Source organism: Rhincodon typus, chromosome 25, assembly GCF_021869965.1.
Source record: "Rhincodon typus isolate 14 chromosome 25, sRhiTyp1.1, whole genome shotgun sequence".
Taxonomy (NCBI): Eukaryota; Metazoa; Chordata; class Chondrichthyes; order Orectolobiformes; family Rhincodontidae; genus Rhincodon; species Rhincodon typus.
The window spans coordinates 41590453-41610193 of record NC_063356.1 but is presented as its reverse complement, the minus strand read 5'-3'; the positions used below and the strand labels follow the sequence as shown (position 1 = coordinate 41610193).

At 40.7% G+C, this 19741-nt stretch overlaps 1 long non-coding RNA gene across 1 annotated transcript; it reads right to left on the bottom strand.

Moving 5' to 3' along the window:
* Window positions 1-275: 275 nt before the first annotated feature.
* Window positions 276-15050, bottom strand: LOC125486099. The gene is made up of 3 exons (XR_007264786.1): window positions 14975-15050; window positions 7837-7958; window positions 276-1083 (listed from the first exon to the last, which is right to left on the bottom strand). It is a non-coding gene; the product is annotated as an uncharacterized LOC125486099 (long non-coding RNA).
* Window positions 15051-19741: the final 4691 nt, after the last annotated feature.

Here is a 19741-nt window from a genome sequence, read left to right as displayed (position 1 = left end):
TTCATTAGCTTAGGTAAAAGGTTATTCTTTTCACTCACTTCATACTAATCAATGTTAATTATTGCATTGATACAACCTGATTTGCCAAGTATCTAGCAACTTCAGTTATTTCTACCTGTTGCAGCAGGAGAAATAAAGAGCTAAACAATGTTTCAATATAAGCAGTTTATTGTTTTCAAGAATCATAAATTTCGGAGGAACTCAAGAGTTTACCAAAATAAAAATTCTCTCAAACTATCAAAAATACATCATCTTCTTGAATTGAAATCAGGAAATGTAAACAGAACAAATCAGTCAACAGAAACACTGGATTTTAGTGGAATGGAAAGATCAAATTGCTTTCAGATTAATTCTGCTTTGGTCCTTGCAATTTACATTACAATTGCAGCATTGGTGTGAAATCCAGCTTCAGTGCTTTGATGCTGTCGTTGTGGTATGAATTCAACTCGTGAAACACTGCATGGCCTACAAATTCATTTAAAATATTTATTTTTACAAAAGTTTTTTCTCCCCTTTCCTGTTTTTGGTTCTGTTTGATTCCAAGAACTGTACTCTCCATTTACACTGAGCAAAACATCGAAGTTAAGTCAGATATTTCTTTCTCCTTTTGTAACTTGTGAACACCGTGATAAACTTAAGAAAATTGCTTTAAAGTTTAACAGAAACTTTTCAAAGTCGATACAACCAGACAATTGCTAGAGAGTTCACAATCCCAAATTATAAAAACCTTCTAACTCACTTTAAATGTCACTCTCAAGTTTTGTGAATGTTCAGAACTCGGTATTTAACTTGAGTTATTAACCACAATGCAGACACTGCAAGTTAATTACAGATTATCAATTAACCTGAAATGCATTGTTCATAATTATTTATCTCTTTTCACAGATAGAGGTGCAGTGATACTGGGCAGTTGAGGGGCTCCTATGTATTCAGCAATTCTTCCAGAATGATGACTCCCATTCTGATCACAATCCTCCAGAGTGACACGGGTCTCTGTGGCTGAAGTTGAACAGCTGGAATTCCAATGGCTGGAACCAGGTTGCGTACCATGTTGGCAATTAGTATAATGCTTTCTCGCTGAGCCTGTCACAATACAAGGGTACGTGAACTGTTAGCATTTTAAACTGAGTTCACTTCCATTAAATACATTTAAGATTCATTCTGCTCACAGTCACATGTTCAGAAACATCTGGTGCACTTAGATGCCCATTGACAGTTTTTCTATTGGGTCAATACAGGAAAATCTACTTTTTTCACTGGGACTCGAGATTGCAAGGTACAAGTCCAGTTTGTCAGAATCAGTCCCGTCAATGGCGAGAGGAATTTAAGGTTGATGTAGACTAGGGACTGACAATAAATACTGGCCAGCCACAATGCCCACATCCCAAGGATGAATTTTAAAAAAGTAACGATTTCTTCCATACCATTTTCTGTGTGCATAGGTTTGAGATAGAAGAAAATACGATGATGATTTTTAAGAATAGTTTGAGGCATTTTCATTTCAAGTTTGTCTGCAAAGAAAATTTGTATAACTAAGAAACTGCTAAAATACAACTTTTATTGTCAATGTCTGTGTTATTTATAGTATAGTGTATTTTGAAAACAATGTTTACTTGTAAAGTTCACAAAGGATTTTACAGAATGGTTCCCAGAAGTCAAATGACTAACCTTGTGGACTTCGGCTGATATCGTGACAGGAATATTTATCTCAGGGAGGAGTCACAATTGACCGTTTGAAAATCATAGAGTCATAAAGATGTACAGCATGGAAACAGACTCTGCAGTCTAACTCGTCCATGCTGACCAGATATCCTCACTTAATTTAGACCCATTTGCCAGCATTCTAGATGCAGGAACTGAGGGCATTCTGGCTAAGTTTGCAGTCGATACAAAGATAGGTAGAGGGACAGGTAGTATTGAGAATGTGGTGAGGCTGCAGAAGGATTTGGACAGGTTAGGAGAGTGGGCAGATGGAGTACAACGTGAGAAAGTGTGAGGTCATGCACTTTGGTAAGAAGAATAGAGGTATGGACTATTTTCTAAATGGGGAGAAAATTCAGAAGTCTGAAGTCCAAAGAGACTTGGGAGTTCTAGTCCAGGATTTTCTCAAAGTAAACTTGCAGGTTGAGTCAGTAGTTAGGAAGGCAAATGCAACTTTTGCATTTATTTTGACAGGACTTGAATATAAAAGCAGGGATGTACTTCTGAGGCTGTATCAAGCTTTGGAGTATTGTCTGCAGTTTTGGGCCCCGTATCTCAGGAAAGATGTACTGGCCCTGGAGCGGGTTCAGAGGAGATTCACGAGAATGATCCTAGGAATGAAAAGCTTAACATATGAGGAATATTTGAGGACTTTAGGTCTATACTTGATGGAGTTTAGAAGGATGAGGGGGGATCTAATTGAAACTTACAGAATACTGAATGGCCTGGACAGAGTGGATGTGGGAAGCTGTTTCCATTGGTAGGAAAGGCTAGGACCCGAGGGCACAGCCTTAGAGTAATGGGAAGACATTTTAGAACAGAGATAAGGAGAAACTTCTTCAGCCAGAAAGTCGTGAATCTATGGAATTTATTGCTACAGAGGGCTGTGAAGGCCAGGTCATTGAGTATATTTAAGACGGAGATAGATAAGTTCTTGCCATTGACGGGGATCAAGGATTATGGGGAGAAAGCAGGAGATTAGGGTTGAGAAGCTTATCAGCCATGATTGAATGGTGGAACAGACTCGATGGGCTGAATGGCCTAACTTCTGCTCCTGTGTCTTATGGTCTTATGTCTCATTTGGCCCATATCGTTCTAAACCCTTCCGCTTCATGTACCCGTCCAGATGCCTTTTAAATGTTCTAATTGTACCATTCCACCACTTCCTCTGGCAGCTTATTCCATACACACACCACCATCTGCATGAAAACGTTGCCCCTTAAGTCCTTTTTAAATCTTTCCCCTCTCACCTTAAACCTATGCCCTGGCAACATCCTTCACAATCTTTTCTGAACCCTTTCAAGTTTCACAGCATATTTCCTCTAGCAGGGAGACCAGAATTGTACGCAGTATTCCAAAAGTGGCCCAATCAATGCCCTGTACAGCTGCAACATGAACTTCCAACTCCCATACTCAATGCACTCACCAATAAAGGCAAACATACCAAATGGCTTCTTCACTGTCCTATCTACCTGCAACTCCACTTCCTGCGAACTATCAACCTGCACTCCAAGGTCTCTTCATGGTGGCTCAGTGGTTAGCACTGCTGCCCCACAGCACCAGGCACCTGGGTTCGATTCCACCCTTGGTCGACTGTCTGTCTGAAGTTTGCACATTCTCCCCATGTCTGCATGGGTTTCCTCTGGGTGCTCTGGTTTCCTCCCACAGTCCAAAGATGTGCAGGCTAGGGGGATTGGCCATGCTAAATTGCCCATAGTGTCCGGGGATGGGTCTGGGTGGGATACTCTGAGGGTCAGTGGGGACTTATTGGGCTGAAGGGCCTGTTTCCATACTGTAGGGATTCTATGATCTATGATCTCTGACTCCCCAGGACATTACCATTAAGTGCGTACATCCTGGCCTGAGTAGCCTTACCAAAATGCAGAACCTCACGTTTATCTAAATTAACCTCCATCTGCGACTCCTCCACCCATGTGCCCATCTGGTCAAGATCCCATTGTACAGTGAGCTAACGTTCTTCACTGTCCACTACACCATCAATTTGATGTCATCTGCAAAGTGACTAACCATACCTTCTATATTCATATTCAAATCATTTATATAAATGATAAAAAGCAGTGGATCCAGCAATGATCCTTGCAGCACACCACTGGTCAGAGGCCTCCAGTCCGAAAAGCACCCTCCACTAGCACCCTTTGTCTCCTACCTTTGAGCCAATTTTGTATCCAATTGATGAGCCCCCCCCGTATTCCATGTGATCTAACCTTGCTGACGTGTCCACTAAGTGGAACCTTTTAGAATGCCTTGCTAAAGTTCATATAGACAACTTCCACCACTCTGCCTTCATCAATATCCATTCCCAATGGTAATCTTATTCAACCAAGCTCCCCTGGAGTTGTGAATATCTCTTCCTAGCTTTCAACAACCTGACAATGAAAACCATCTCGGCTAATGGCTGAAACAATTAGAAGTTAGTTACTTTTACTGTAGGCTAAAAGAGTATCTTTTTTATTCACTTGTAGGTCCTGAGTGTCACTGGCTGGGCCAGCATTTATTGCCTATCTCTTGTTGCCCTTGAGAAGGTGGTGGTGAGCTGCCTTCTTGAACCAGTGCAGGCCACATGCTGTAGGTTGACCCACAATGCTGTTTGGGAGGGAATTCCAGGCTTTTCACCCAATGACAGTAAAAGAGCGACAATATATTTCCAAGTCCAGATGGTGAGTGGCTTAGAGGGGAACTTGCAGGTGGTGGTGTTTCCGTGTATCAGCTGCCCTTGTCCATCGAGATGTATGTGGTCCTAGTGCCGAACATGGCAGCATGATTCGCTAGTGTGAGGGCCGCAGCCATCTTAATCTTTGTTCTGTGTAAGACAGTTTGTGATCAACCATTTTGTGTCATATATCTTGAAAAGAACTCTGACAACTTCAGAGAAAAGTTCTCAGTCAAGGGGAACAGACATTAATGTAGGTGTTAATGTATGGGTTACTCCTAATATCATGCACTACTGAGTAGACAAATGAGAAGATGCAGAATACATGATGGCAGAGATGGTGCAAAAAGGGAAGGCTTTAGAATCCTGAGGCATTGGGACCAGTACTGAGGAAAGTGACATAAGTTAAACAGATACACCCTGACAGGACCAAGACACTCACAGTAGAATTTAGTCATTCTGTTGGGAAAGCTTCAAATAAACAAAGCAGTGGCGTGGAAAGCTGACAGTAGATTAAGAAGAGAAAGAGGAATATTTGGAAATGGAAGGCAGACATTTAGTAAACAGTTAGATCAGAACTGTTAGACCTGGACTATCCAACTAATCTCTCATCTCAACCTAACTATTTCCAAAACTATCTACCCCCGTCCCTAAACCTGACTCTGCTTTGCATCCAGATCTGATGATTCCATTTACCTGGCTACTCCTCCCAACAGTGTAAACCCCACAAACCTGACTGCACTCTCTCCTCACCCAAAAATTTCACTACCCTTTCCAAACCGACCCAACTACCACCTCTGACCTGTCTAATCATCCCAATCTGGCCTGCCCCAGAATACCCCTGACCTGACCTCCCCCTCACCCTCTTGCATCCCTCAACCACCCTACGTACTTACTGCTTCATCTACCTACTCCCCTCACTCACATCCCCAGCCATCCTTCCATCTTCCTACTTACTGTCACTCATTTTGTTAGACTGGATCTTCTAATAATGTGGTGCCATTAAAAGGGGAGTGTCCTGTCTTACCCCCAGTTCTATTCCACTCAGGCAGAGTTTCCCAAGGATCATTATGCTGCACTTTTCAGTTACATCCAGAGATGGAAGTCCCCAGTGAAATGTGCAACACTGTCAAATTGGGGAAATTTTCAAGTAGAAGCATTACTGCTACTCAAAACATCAAGACCATTGTCTGTCCAAGTCCTTCTACCAGAATGAATTACTTCACCCCTCTCTGTATTACACTTCATCTACCACTTGTCCATTTCATGAATCTGTCTACTCCATCTGAAGTTTAACATTATCCTGCTCACAGTTCATAATACTTCCAATTTTTGTGTTATTTAGAAATTTTGAAATTGTGCCCTTCACACCAAAGTCTAGGCCAGATTTGCAATTTGAAGTCAAAAGCAAGTTTGGCAGTCATTAGGTCTATAGGAGTTTGGAGAAATTGGGTGAATTGAGGCTATGGAAGGACTTGAAGATAAGGACTAAAGCCTTGGAGTTAATTCACTGGAAGATTCAGATTAATGGTGAGAGGGGCTTAATGTGAGACAGAATATGAATCGGTATGTTTGGAGGAATTGGAATTTGCACCAGAAAGCCATAGAAGCACATTGGGTAACATTTAAGTAGAAAAAAATTAGGTTCATGCAGAGGTAATGGAAAATAGTATTAGGAAGATGAAAATAGTGCACTGTTGATGGGGAGAATTTGGAGTTTGAAGCTTAATTCAAGATTGAATTAAGTCACAAAATTTCAGTCTCATTCAATCCATACCGGAGGCTCTGGATAGATATTAACATCCCATTAACAAGGCAGCTAGGTTTGTCATGAGCACTGGTTTGAGTTGACACCATGGAGTGACTACTTCCATTGATACAATCCGAAGTTGCTTTGTCCTTGTAGGTGCTGCTTACCATGAGGTCTGGGCATTGGGATTCAGTCCTTCACTGTACAAACTGCTCACTTAGACTATCCTGCCACTTCTCTAAAATTGATGCAGCTCTGCCTCTACCTTATCTAAGAGTGGCTATGTCTGACTGTCTGGAGTTCCAATGAATGCTGTTTTGGTCAGACAAATGTTGATTGTTGTATTACAGCTTTCTAGTATAAATATTCCATCATCTGTTTGAGTCACAAAAACATGTGACTGCTGATGTCAAACTGACATCATGTCATTAACAAATGCATTTTCATTACACTACAAGCACCAGGAATGATGACTTTCAGTTTTCCACTGAGGGAAATAGTTACTAATCCATAACTTGATACCAGTCAAGTAGTCTGACATCACGTGGGGTGGGGTGGTATTAAAAATTAAGAGAAGTTGTGTTTCATGATTAGACTTGAAGGCATTTGGTATGCTTGCCTTAATTGGTCAGTGCATTGAGTTTAGGAGTTGGGATGTCATGTTGCAGCTGTGCAGGACATTGGTTAGTCCACTTTTGGAATACTGTGTTCAATTCTGGTCTCCCAGCCCTGTAGAAAATGTGGTGAAGCTTGAAAGTGTTCAGGAAAGATTTACAAGGATATAGTTAGGATTGGAGGGCTTTAGCCACAAGGAGAGGCTGAATAAGCTGGGGCTATTTTACCTGGATCATCTGAGGCTGAAGAGGTGACCTTATAGAGGATTTATAAAATCATGAGGGGCATGGAGATGGCGAACAGCCAAGGTCTTTTTCCCAAAGTTGGGGAGTCCAGAACTAGTAGGCATAGGTTTAAGGTGAGAAGATTTAAAAGAGACCTAAGGGACAACTTTTTTGTGCAGAGGGTGATGCGTGTATGGAATGAGTTGCCAAAGGAAGTGGTGGAGGCTGGTACAATTACAACATTTAAACAGCATCTGGATGGGTATATGAATAGGAAGGGTTTAGAGGGATATGGGCCACGTGCAGACAAATGCGACTAGATTAATTTAGGATATCTAATCAGCATGGATGAATTGGACCAAACGGACTGTTTCCATGCTGTACAGCTCTAAGACATATTGAAAACTGACTCTATGTGGATGATGACACAATGGCATAGCAGAGTTGGGAAAATTACAAAAGTGAGAATGACAGGAAATGACAAGAGGTTGCTGATGTAATTCAAACTCAGTTGGTAGCACAGACACTTTCTGAATGAATCTCATCTGTCAAAAAATCAATACATTAAAGAAGAAAAATGATAACATTATTTTTACCCCACTAGTCCCTTATCTACATTTGTTCAACCAAGAAGTGCAATCAGATAGTCAATTCTACAGAAATTATTAGGTTCTTTCAATTTGTTCTGCCAGCTACCTTCCTTGGAAAGATAGCAAATTAAGTCTTCTACTTCTGGTTTGTCTCATTATTTCTGAAATGTAATACCTTTCTTCTGATGTATCTTCTTTTTTTCCATTTAAACATTTGAAATACAACACAGAAAGATCAATGCATCTGAACAGATCTTTAGCACTGATATTAACTTTTAAACTCACTAGTTCATCAATGGCGACAAGAGCACGCTGGATGAATTGCACATTTTGGTCATAATTATCATTTAGTTGGTCACCCATCTGTTGGAGTCTCCTGCTAACATCCACAATATTGTCAATGTTATCTGAGAAAAAATAAAGCAGTTAGACAGCAGAAAATGAATGGTAAATTCCCACAATAATCCCAACCCTGTAGTAATTCTTGCAAATCATTTCGACAGGGAGCTTGTCATATGTCGTGTGTTGCATTTTCTAACTTCCAGTCTGTTGTGATCATTCTAGAATATAAGGACCTTTGTAAAATCACAGTCAGAGTATCTACTATTTCTGCAGTTACCTCTTTTACAAACTAATTGTAGACCATCTGGTCCTGGGTTCTTACCAGCTATTAGTCCTTTAAGTGTTTCCACAATACATTTAATTAGCTGGTATTAATTTTCTGAATCTTATTGGTCAGTTGGTTACCCTCGGTTTCTGGCATAGTCTTCTACTGTAGGTACACAAGAAAAAATTCAGCAGTAACCTTCCAAGAAAGGGGTGAAAATATGCAATATTATTTACTTCAAATGGGCTTGCTGGTATGTGTTATTCACTAAAAGTGAATGCCAAGTCTGGGACTTTGGAATGGTTAACCAGACGGTGTCTACAAATTGTTCCTGAAGCATTAAAAAATAATTCTCATCATTGTGCAATGTCAGACTGATGTGATTTTCTTGCAGTTGTGTTTGTAAAAAATACACTTGTGCTGCTGAGAAGTATTCTCTTCATTTGTCCTTCACAGTATCTTCAAAGTTCATCTACATTGTCTCTTCAAATAAATTTTGCAGATAAAACTGGATTTATCTGCTATTCGTTAAAGTTTGTTTCGAAATGTTGCGCATCTTAAAATTGAAAAAAAAATCCCTGAGCCATAGTCGACAACACAGGGAATAGTAGGTTGGAGAAAGTGAAAAGACATCAATTCCATTGAATAGCGCTTTGGTGAGACTACATCTGGAATATCGTGTGCAGATCTGGTGTTCCTAGCTAAGGAAGGGTGTTCTTCTTATAAAGGGAGTACAGCGGTTTACCAGACTAATTCCTGTGATGGTGGGACTGACATATGAGGAGATGTTGAATCAATTAGAATTATATTTGCAGGCATTCAAAAGAATGACGGGATATTTCATAGAAACTTACAAAATTCTAATGGGACTAGACAGGATAGATGCAGGAAGGACATTCCTGATAATGGGAAAGTCCACAACCAGCGGGTCACAGGAGAAGCATATGGGATAAACCATTTAGGACTGAGATGAGGAGCATCCGCTGAGCTGAGAATCGTAGTCACACCACAGACTAAGACTTCACAGGCAAAAAGGGAATGGGTGACTACCAGGCAGAGTAAGAGGACTAGTCAGGCACTGCAAGAATCCTCTGTGGGTCATTCCCCTGCAAAACAGATAAACCGCTTTAGATACTGTGGAGGGGAGGCACAGTGGCTCATTGGTGAGCACTGCTGCTTCCCAGCACTAGGGACCTGAATTTGATTCCACCCTCACGCAGCTGTCTGAATGGAGTTTGCATATTCTGCCCATGTCTGTGTCGGTTTCCTCTGGGTGCTCCGATTCCTCCCACAGTCCAAAGATGTGCGGGTTCGATGGATTGGCCACGCTAGATTGCCCGTAGTGTCCAGGGGTGTGTTGGTGATTAAGTATGGGAAATATAGGGTTACAGGGAAAAGGTAAGGGGATGGGTCTGGGTGGGAAGTGCTTCGGAGGGGCGATGTGGACTTGTTGGGCCGAATGGCCTGTTTGCACACTGTAGGGATTCTATAATTCTATGAATGACCTCTCACAGGAAAACAGTAAGCGAAAATCGTGGCACCATGGCTGGCTCTGCTGTATGGATCAGGAGCAAAAAGTAATGCCGTACCATGGGAGATTCAGTTGTAAATACGAATAGATCGGAGTTTCTATGGCCACAAACAAGACTCCTGGGTGGTATGTTGCCTCCATGGTGCTAGGGTCAAGGATGTCTCAGAGCAGACAGGACATCCTGAAGGTGGAACGTGAACATCCAGTGCTTGTGGTACACATAGGTTCCAAATACATAGGCCAAAAGAAAAGGAGAAGGTTCTAAAAGCAGAATATAGGGAAGTAGGACATAGCTGAATAGTAGGATCTGAAAGGTGGTGTTTACTCCCAGTGCCAGTTGCTAATCAGAGTAGAAATAGAGTAACGTATCAGATAATTATGTAGCTAAACAGATGACATGAGGGGGAGGGTTTCAGATTCCTGGGGCATTGTAGTTTCTGGGGGAAACCGGAACAAACTGGAGAGGACCATGACTGATGCCTTTCAGGGGAATATTCTCTGAATAGTTGTGTTTGGGAGCGATCAAAGTAAATTGGCAGTGAGATGAGAAGCTACGCAAAGTATCAAAGGAGCAGGAATCAAGGATAAGAACAAAAGACAGAAAGAGGAATGGGAGAAGTGATGGGCAGATCCACGGCCAGAATCAAACACAGCCACAGTAAAAAAAAGAACTGGGAATGACAAGGAATGTTAAAAAGACAAGCCTTCAGGCTTTGTCCCTGAATGCATGAAGCTTTTGAACTAAAGCAGATGAATAAATCATGTAAGTAGTTGTAAATGGCTCTGATACAGTTGTGATTATAGAGACACGGATGCAGGGTGACCAGGATGGGAACTAAACATCCAGGAGTTTTCAGTATTTAGGAAGGAAAGACAAAAAGGAAAAGGTGTTGGAGTTGCATTACTGGTAAAAGAGGATATAAACACAATATTGAGGAAAGATATTAGCTCAGACAATGTAAAGTCTGTGTGGGTAGAATTGAGAAATACCAAGGGGCAAAAAAAATTAGTGCAGAAAGTACATAGACGCCCACCAAACTGTAACGGTGATGGTGGGAATGGCATTAAACAGGAAATGAGAGATACATGCAGGAAAAGAACATCTGTAATTATGGGTGATTTTAATCTTTATATAAATTGAACAGATCAATACCATAGAGTAAGAATTCCTAGAGTGTACTGGATGGTTTTCTGGACCAATACATTGAGGAACCAACGAGAGAACAGGGCATCTTAGGCTGGGTGTTATGCACTGTGAAAGGAGTAATTGATAATATTGTTGTGAGAGACCCCTTTGGGAATGTGTAACCATAATGTGGTAAACTTTTCCATCAAGATGGAAAGTGAGGTCATTAATTCTGAGACTAGGGTCCTGAATCTTCATAAGGGAAGCTACAATGGTATATTGGGCATGAGTTTGCTATGATGGATTGGGAAATGTTACTGAAAGGAATGACGGTGGATAGGTAACGAGAAACACTCAGGAGTGAATGGATGAAGTACAAAAATTGTTTATTCCTGTCTGGCACAAGAGTGTGAAGAGAGCAGTCATAAAATCATGGCTTAAGAAGGAAGTTCGAAATAGTTCTTGATATGAAAAAGAGATACAAATTAGAAAGAAAAACCAATAAACCTGAGGATTGAAAATGGTTTAGAAGTCAGCAAAGGAAGATCAAGGGATTGATTAAGAAGGAGAGAATAGAGTATGAAGAGTAAGCTGCAGAAAATGTAAGAACTGACTGTCAATGTTAAATATGTAGGTATTTAAAGAGAAAAAAATCGGTGAAAAATAATGTAGGTCCCTTATAGCCAGAAACAATTTACAATGCGGGAAAAATGGCTGACAAACTACAGTCATACTTTGCTTCTGTCTTCACAAAGAAGAACATGAATAACATACCAGGAATGATGGGGAACACAAGGTTCCTACAAATAGTGGATGCCTTGGTAGTCATCTTTCAAAATTCTTTCGACTCTGGAACAGTTCCTACAGATTGGAGGGTAGCTAATTAACCCCACTGTTTAAAAAGGGAGGTAGAGAGAAAATAGGAAATTATAGACTAATGAGTCTGATGTTGATAGACGGGAAGATGCTAGAGTCTATTAACAAGGATTTTACAGCAGAGCACTTAGAAAACAATTTTCAAATGCAACACAGTCAGCATGGATTCACAGAAGGGAAGCCATGGTTGGCAGATCGACTGGAATTCTTCAAGTTTGTAACTCGTACAGTTGATTGGAGGAGGGCAGTGGATGTGGTTTATTTGGAGTTTCAGAAGGCTCTTGACAAAGTCCCACGTGTGAGATTAGTGTGTGAAATTAAAGCACATGGTGTTGGGGGTAGTGGCTTGAGATGTATAGAAAATTGGTCAGCAGACAGAAAACAAAGTGTAGGTACAAACGGATCTTTTTCTGAATGGCAGAGAGTGATTAGTGCCTAAATATTTACAATATATGTTTATGATTTAGATGAGGAAACTAAATCTAGTATCTCAAAATTTGCAGATGACACAAAGCTAGTTGGAATGATGAGCTGTGAGGAGCATGCAGAGATGTTGCAGTATGATTGAGTGGGCAAAAGCATGGCATATGAGGTGTAAAATTTGAGGTCATTCACATTTGTCGTAAAAATAAGGCAGATTTTTATTTGAATGACTATAAATGAAGAGAGTGGAACTTTCAACCACACCTTGGTATCGTCATGCCCCAGTTGCTGAAAATAAGGGTGTGGTGCAGCAGGCAGTAAAGAAGGTAAACTGTATTTTGGCCTTTGTAGCAAAAGCATTCGAGTACAGGAGCAGTGATGTGTTGCTGCAATTACACAGGGTATTGGAAAGGCCACACCTGAAATATTGTGTGCAGTTTTGGACTGGTCATCTGAGAAAGGATGTTCTTGTTATGGAGGAAGTGCAGTGAAAGTTTACCAAATTGATCCCTGGAATGTCAGGGCTGATGTATGGGGGGAGATTGAGTTGGTTAAGGTTGTATTCACCGTAGTTTAGAAGAATGTGGCGGGGGAGGGGGGGGGGGAGGGGGGACTCTCATAGAAACCGATAAAATTTTAACAGCACTAGACAGGTTCAGTGCAGGAAGGAGGTTCACAATGGTGGGGGAGTCCAGAACCAAAGGTTCTAGTTTAATAATGATTTTAGGACTGAGATGAGGAGAAATTTCTTGTGTGAAGAGTGTGAGCCTGTGGAATTCTCTACCACAGGAAGTGGTTCAGGCTAAGGCATTATGTGTTTTCAAGGAGGTAGATATAGCTGAAAACAACAAATAGTGGAGATCCCAGCAGGTCAGACAGCATGACTGGAGAGAGAGCGAGCTAACATTTCGAGTCTGGATGTCTCTTCATCAGAGCTGAAATTAAGTGTGGAGAAGGCAACATTTATGCTATAGTTGGTGGGGGGTTGTGAAGGTGGTGGGGTTGGGGAGGGGAGAGAGAACATGATAAGTGAGACTGTAACAAGTAAAGCTGTTACGTTCTCCAATTTTTTCCCTTTCTTTTAGCTTTACTTGTTAATTCTCCATCAAGATGTCCTCTGTCCTATCCCCCAACCCCAGTGTGGACTGTCTGCTCTTTCCAATCGGGTAGGTAGACACACCATTGTTCTGCCATTCTCACATTCCGATCTGAACTATCAACATCCTTTCTCCACCAGCACCTTACACCCACCACCCTCACAACCCCCCACCAACTATAGCATAAATGTTCCCCCTCCACACTTCACTTCAGCTCTGGTGAAGAATCATCTAGACTTGAAACATTTGCTTGCTCTCTCCCCATTGATGCTGTCTGACCTGCTGCGATCTCCAGCATTTGTTGTTTTCAGCATAGATTTCAGCATCCGAGGTAGATATAGCTCTTGTGGGTAAAGGATCAAGGGTGGGTGCACTGAGCCTGATGATCTGCCGTGATCGTATTGAATGGCATAGTAGGTTCGAGAGGTTAAATGGTCTACTCCTGTTCCTATCATTTACATTTGCACGTTAGCTGGGGAGTCCAGAACCGGGGGTCGCCATCTAACATACAGGGTAGGTTATTTCAGGCTGAGATGGGAAGAGATTTCTCCACCCAGAGAGTGCTGAGCTGTGGAATTCATTACCACAGAAAGTGGTTGAGTCCAAAACATTGCATGGTTTTAATAAGGAGTTGAACATAGCACTTGGGAGTAAAGGGATCAGTAGCTGTGGGGGAAAAGCAGGTACAGTACCTCAGTATGGGAACATGGCTGGATCTGCTGCTGGGGAATAAGACTGGTCAAGGTAAGAGTGATAAACATCTCATTAGTAATGGTGACAAACAAGGAACGATCTGCAAGAGCGACTGAGCAGTCATATTCAGGTACAGATTCAGGTTCAGGTTTATAACCAACAAGTGAGAAAGTCAATGCTCCTTCAGTGGAGAAGATCAAAAATATAATGAAACAGGCAAAGGAAGGTGTATGATGTTTCGCAAGTGAATTTTTAAAGTGAGAACTGAGCCAAATACTATAACTTGTGAGGGACTGTGAAGAGGAAAGGAACATTGGCCAAGAGATGTTATGAAAATAGGATAAAAGTACCACATGAAAAGCCGGTGAACAAAATTGAGGCTCATGGAATAGGAGGATCAGTGTCAAATTTGGAAAAGCCCGGTTTTTTTCCAGATAAAGCTTTTTAAGGGAAGATTTGACAGAGGTGTATGTGGGGACGGACACTTATATAAAAACAATAGATTTTTTTTCCCTTTGGAAATCCAGCAGAGCAGCAGCAGCTGAGATCCTAAGCAAAGAAAACGAGATGGTGAGTTGCCTGAATGATGAAATGAAATGGTTGCAGTAGCATGGCAGCACATGGTGCTGATGGGCAGAGTGTCCTCCGCTGAGCAGCTGGAGCGTGCGGGCTGTCCAAACTGCCGCGCATGCGCTCGGCTTGGCGGGAAAGGCCTCGCGCTATGGGCTGCGGCGCCATTTTGTGTGGGCGAAGGCTGGGCCTGGATTGTTTTATAAATAGAATTAGTTCAAACATAATTAATGAATCGGAATCCGGAATCACATAATACATTGCTATATAAATTCTCAAGACTGGTCCGTTTAGAAACATGCAAAAGGACAGAAGAAAATGTCGTTTTTGCCGAGCGAGTCACAATTAGTTGGATGATACGAGGTGGGCCGAGTTATGGAAACATTTATCTTGCATTAAAAGGATAGATTTCAATCGATGGTGATTATATTTTTTAACTGTGTGTGTGCAGCAATTCTTACTGATACGGTTGATGTATCGCTTCTGCGCCTCACACATACCGTGGGATCACAAAAACACTGCAAAGTGAAAAGCTTCGAAACCGCCTGGTAGTGTCCGTACCTCTGAGCTGGGAGACCCGGGTTTAAATCCCACCTGTCCAGAGGAGTGTATTAACATCTCTGAACAGGTCAATTAGAAAATCTCACACACGCTTTGATCAGGAACATAGATAATGCTTTATCTTAATTAGGAAAATTGCAAACCAGAAAGAAACACACGGATTACTTCAGCACATCTCAAAGAGTATCTGGTGCCTCCAATTTTGAAGTGTAATTTTCTTTATTATAGGCAAACAATCAGTGCTAAATTAAGTAGTTTTTAAAATAGAAAATATTTTAAAAGAGAAAATAAAATCGGGGAGTTTCTGACTCAGGTAAAGATATCTTAATGCTGCAAGGATCTTAAAACTGAACCTTCCTACTGCTACAAAAGGATAGATATAATCCTGCTATAGATGAATAGGAATTATAATTGATCTGTGTTTCTTGTGAAATTTTTATTTAAATCTTAACAATATGGAAACATGCAAGACACATACAAATGTGAAATATATCAAAATTCTGACAGGTAAAAGATGGTAGCCTCATCTTACGTGGAACGTTTGAAAGCTGGTAACTGATGTTTTCATTGGAGATAAGGAGATATGTACAAGCCAAGTAATTAGTTTGTAGCATTTTACAGTAAAAGAAAAAGGTCAGAATGTCTCACAGGAAACATTGACATGGAGTCAATGAAATTAATGATCCTACAGCTCTGTAAGACAGCATAGTTTCCTTCCCAGGGTTTTAAAAGAATTTAAAGGTGAGATTGATGTAGCTACCTTTGCTATAATCTCTCAGGTGATGTCTATTTCCTAAAATATTATTTTAGGTTCAAACATGGTTCCAGACACTTTGTTATTTAAAAAAGTTGTTTGAGGGAAATCAAACGATTGTAAACCAGTTAACTTTATTCTGTTATGGGGACATTGTTAGCGTCAATTATTAAGAATAAACTGATAATCGTAGAATCCCTACAGTGTGGAAACAGGCCCTTAGGCCCAACAAGTCCACACTGACCCTCGGAGCATGCCACCCAGACCCATACCCCTCTAACCCACCTAATCTACACATCCCTGAACACTGTGGGCAATTTAGAATGGCCAGTCCACCTAACCTGCACGTCTTTGGACTGTGAGAGGAAATCGGGACACCCGGAGGAAACCCACGCGAACAAGGGGAGAATGTGCAAAATCCACACATACAGTCGTCCGAGGCTGGAATTCTACCCGGGTGCCTGGTAATGTGAGGCAGCAGTGCTAACCACTGAGTCACCGTGCCGCCCAAAGTGCGCGAGTCAAAGGGCGTTCATGAAACCTCATGGTGCAATGAAGGTGAAGGTCAGCAGGGGCCAACTGAACAACCTCAGATCAGACGTGACAACCTGCTGAATTTTGATAAAGATCTTGAACAATGTCAACTGAATACAGACAGACACCATAATTTTTTAAAGGGCTGGATGAATCTCATTGACATCTTTGAAGAGGTGGCTAAAGTAGTGAACAGGGGTATGTTATACCAATGGACTTTGAGAATGCCTGTGATGGTAAAGTTGCCATAGTTGTACCAAGCCTTAGAGCTGCTGTCTCATCAGAGCGAGATGACTGGTGGTCAGTTAACCTGAGGATCACCATGCCTCAGGTGAGGGGAGATGTCGAGAAGAAGAGTCCTTCTCGTTAACCTCAACTGGTGCAGGAATGAACAATATTGTTTTTGTCACTCTGGTACCCATAGATTTATTTAATATACAGTCACTTGTACCTAGGTACAATGTTTTTGTCACTCTACATTACAAAGCAGCCATCCAGCCAACTGAGCTAATCACAATGAAATTTATGGGAAAACATAGAATTGGTAGAAGCTCATTTGCACCAGTTGGCAGAGTTCAGGACTAACAAGCACAGTATAACAATTAGAGCCAATCCTTTCAGGAGTGAAATTAGGAAACACTTCCAGTTACAAAGGATGGTAGAATTTTGGAATTCATATCTGCAAACAGCAGTTTTAAACAGGGGTTGATAATGCTTTTATAAACTGAAAGGATTAAGGTAGAGTTGTTGAGATGTACAGCTGGGAAACAGACCCTTTGGTTCATCTCATCCATGCCGACCAGCTATCCTATAATAATCTAGTCCCTTTTGCCAGCATTTGGCCCATATCCTCTGAACCCTTCCTATTCAGGTATTTGGCACTAAACCAAGTATTTAGAGTTAAACCGCAGATTTGTCAAGATATCATTGAATGGGGAATGGGCTCACGGAGCGACATGAACTGTTTGTTTCTTTGTAATGTTGCATATGTATAGTGTTCATTCCATGTATTGGACTTTCCTTATGGTTTTGACAATGATTGCCATTGGTGTATATCCTCGATAAATGTTGTTAAATATTTGCACTGATTTTGAATATTGATAACTGGATTGTCTTCACTGTTCAATAAAGAAATATCAATATGGCTTAAATCAAATAGATGCATTACCTGTTGCCATAGTCTTGATTGGCTGCTCAGGTGGGTAAGTAAATCAGTTTTCCCTAGTTCAGTTCCTGAGACTAGGACTAGCTGTATTTTTGATATGCTTTTTAACTTGGGAACCTGTCCGATGATTTTCAGTCAGGTTCTGTCTTGCTAAATTAAGTAAAGCAACTTCAAAATAAACTAAGCAACAACAAAAATCCTGACAAGCTGGAACTTGTCTGAGGAATCACCAAGTTGTCAGCTACAGACACTGTTATTGGATACAATATGTGCTACAATCATGTGGATACAAAGAATTCTCACCTCTGACAGCTTCCGTCTCTGACTCGTGTTCACTTTTCAAACTTATTTAGGAATTGAACATAGCTTTTGGTGTCTTTTTTATATTTGTTCGTACAAGTTCTGAAGACTCCCTTTTAAATGGCAGGTTAAAACAATTTGGACAGGACACGACATGCCCAAGGGGCAGGCAGTGGGATTCTCTAATAAAAAAATCAAGTAACGTTTTTGTCCATTTATATGTTGGAATGTTTCAGTCATGGATGATAGTTATTTCGGTCTTATATGATTTCTTGAGTATTTTTTCCAACTTGTTAAGCGTATCTTTTATTTCATCTATACCTTTCCCTTAGGTCATCAGTAAATTGGCAGTTCTGCTAGCATTAGTTTCTGTATATATGTGTAAAGACAACGGACAAAGATTGAGTCAGTATTAATGAAAATAAAGAATATTGAACATTCTGATAAAAGATTTTGTGCGTGCTGGATTTTGTTCTACCTTGCGTTGTTAATATGCCTATTTACTCAGTATTTGGAACCGTAAGCATCAGACCTGGACATGCAAGTGTGCTGAACCAAACTGACAGATTGAGGAAAGAACTTTGGTGAAACTTAAATGATCCCAGTGGTAGTTCTTGTTCTCATTGTGGGAAATTTAATTCAATATTGGAGAGATTATAAAAGTTATGATGGTATTAGTGTGAGAGTGATCTGGAAGGATCATTGACATAATGAGGACAAAATGCAATTTATCCAAATTGCTGGGAGTTGAGGCAAATGGTTGTCCCATCACATACGCAGAGCTGAGTATTGTAGTGCAGCAGCTGCCTGTACTAAAGATGTGCCTCTATCCTCGACAATGTCAGGTTAGAGTCTGCCAGGCACCCAATAATAGTTAGGAATTTTTTATTTCAATACAAGTTTGAGATTTTTGGGAAGTCATGTTTTAAAACCAGATATGAATTTTGTGCTGACTTTGGATCCATCATTCTGAGGGAGCTTGCTTGTTTTTGTATTTAATACTCAGGGCCGGTGTGTCCACTAGGGTGGCAAGGTTTCTGGCAGGATTGCAAAAACTGCCAAATACTGTGCTCTAAAAGCCAACTGGAGTTAAATTGATGAGAAAAAAGCAAATTGTTTTCCAATTACCAGCAGACATGGTCATTCATACTGAAACAAAAGAATTGTGCCCGTTACTGCAGCTGCGGTTTCCTATTAGAATTACCGATAACATTCCATCTTAATCAGTTTTAATATCCATCTAAGACCCAGCACCTGCTGAGTGACATTGCAGCATCTTATAGTCAGTATGCAGTTGAAGAGAAGTGAATGTAATGAAGATTGCATATGATATTCTGAAAGTCCTGAATTGGCTTTTTTAGTTGTCTATTGTTAAACTCAGTTGAGTGTTTATTTTAATTCTTTTCTGCAGCCTGAAGTACATGAGAAGCTTTAGGACAAATTAGCACAATAAAGGCAAATGCTGCTAAATTTAGTACATATTCAGAAATGAAATCTGAACATTTAAAGGTTAGTTTTTGCCAATGTATCAAAGTCCAGCAACTGAATTGCAAATGTTTAAACAAATCATAGCATTTCAGTTTTAATTTTCAATCTTAGCACTTTGCTGATTGAACTTGGCAAGTCTGATAAATCATTTTCAGATCTCTTAAATGGCAGCAAACTGTCAGCGCAATAAAATAGCTTAACAATTATATTAAAATTTTTGACATGCATGGCTGCAAACATTACCATGACTTAACTCGTAAGAGTGCGCTGATAGTCGTGCCCGCTGTCCACAAACTGTCACAGATGTATAAATACATCAAATTCCAATGAGCTGACCAAAGTGACTAACTTGCCTGGCTGACTGCGACTCAGGACAGAAGAAATTCACATCTGATTTTTTATTTGTGTGAAATATCTCTGGATTGTTATATACTTTAACAGGAAGAAAGAATTCTAACCTGTAAC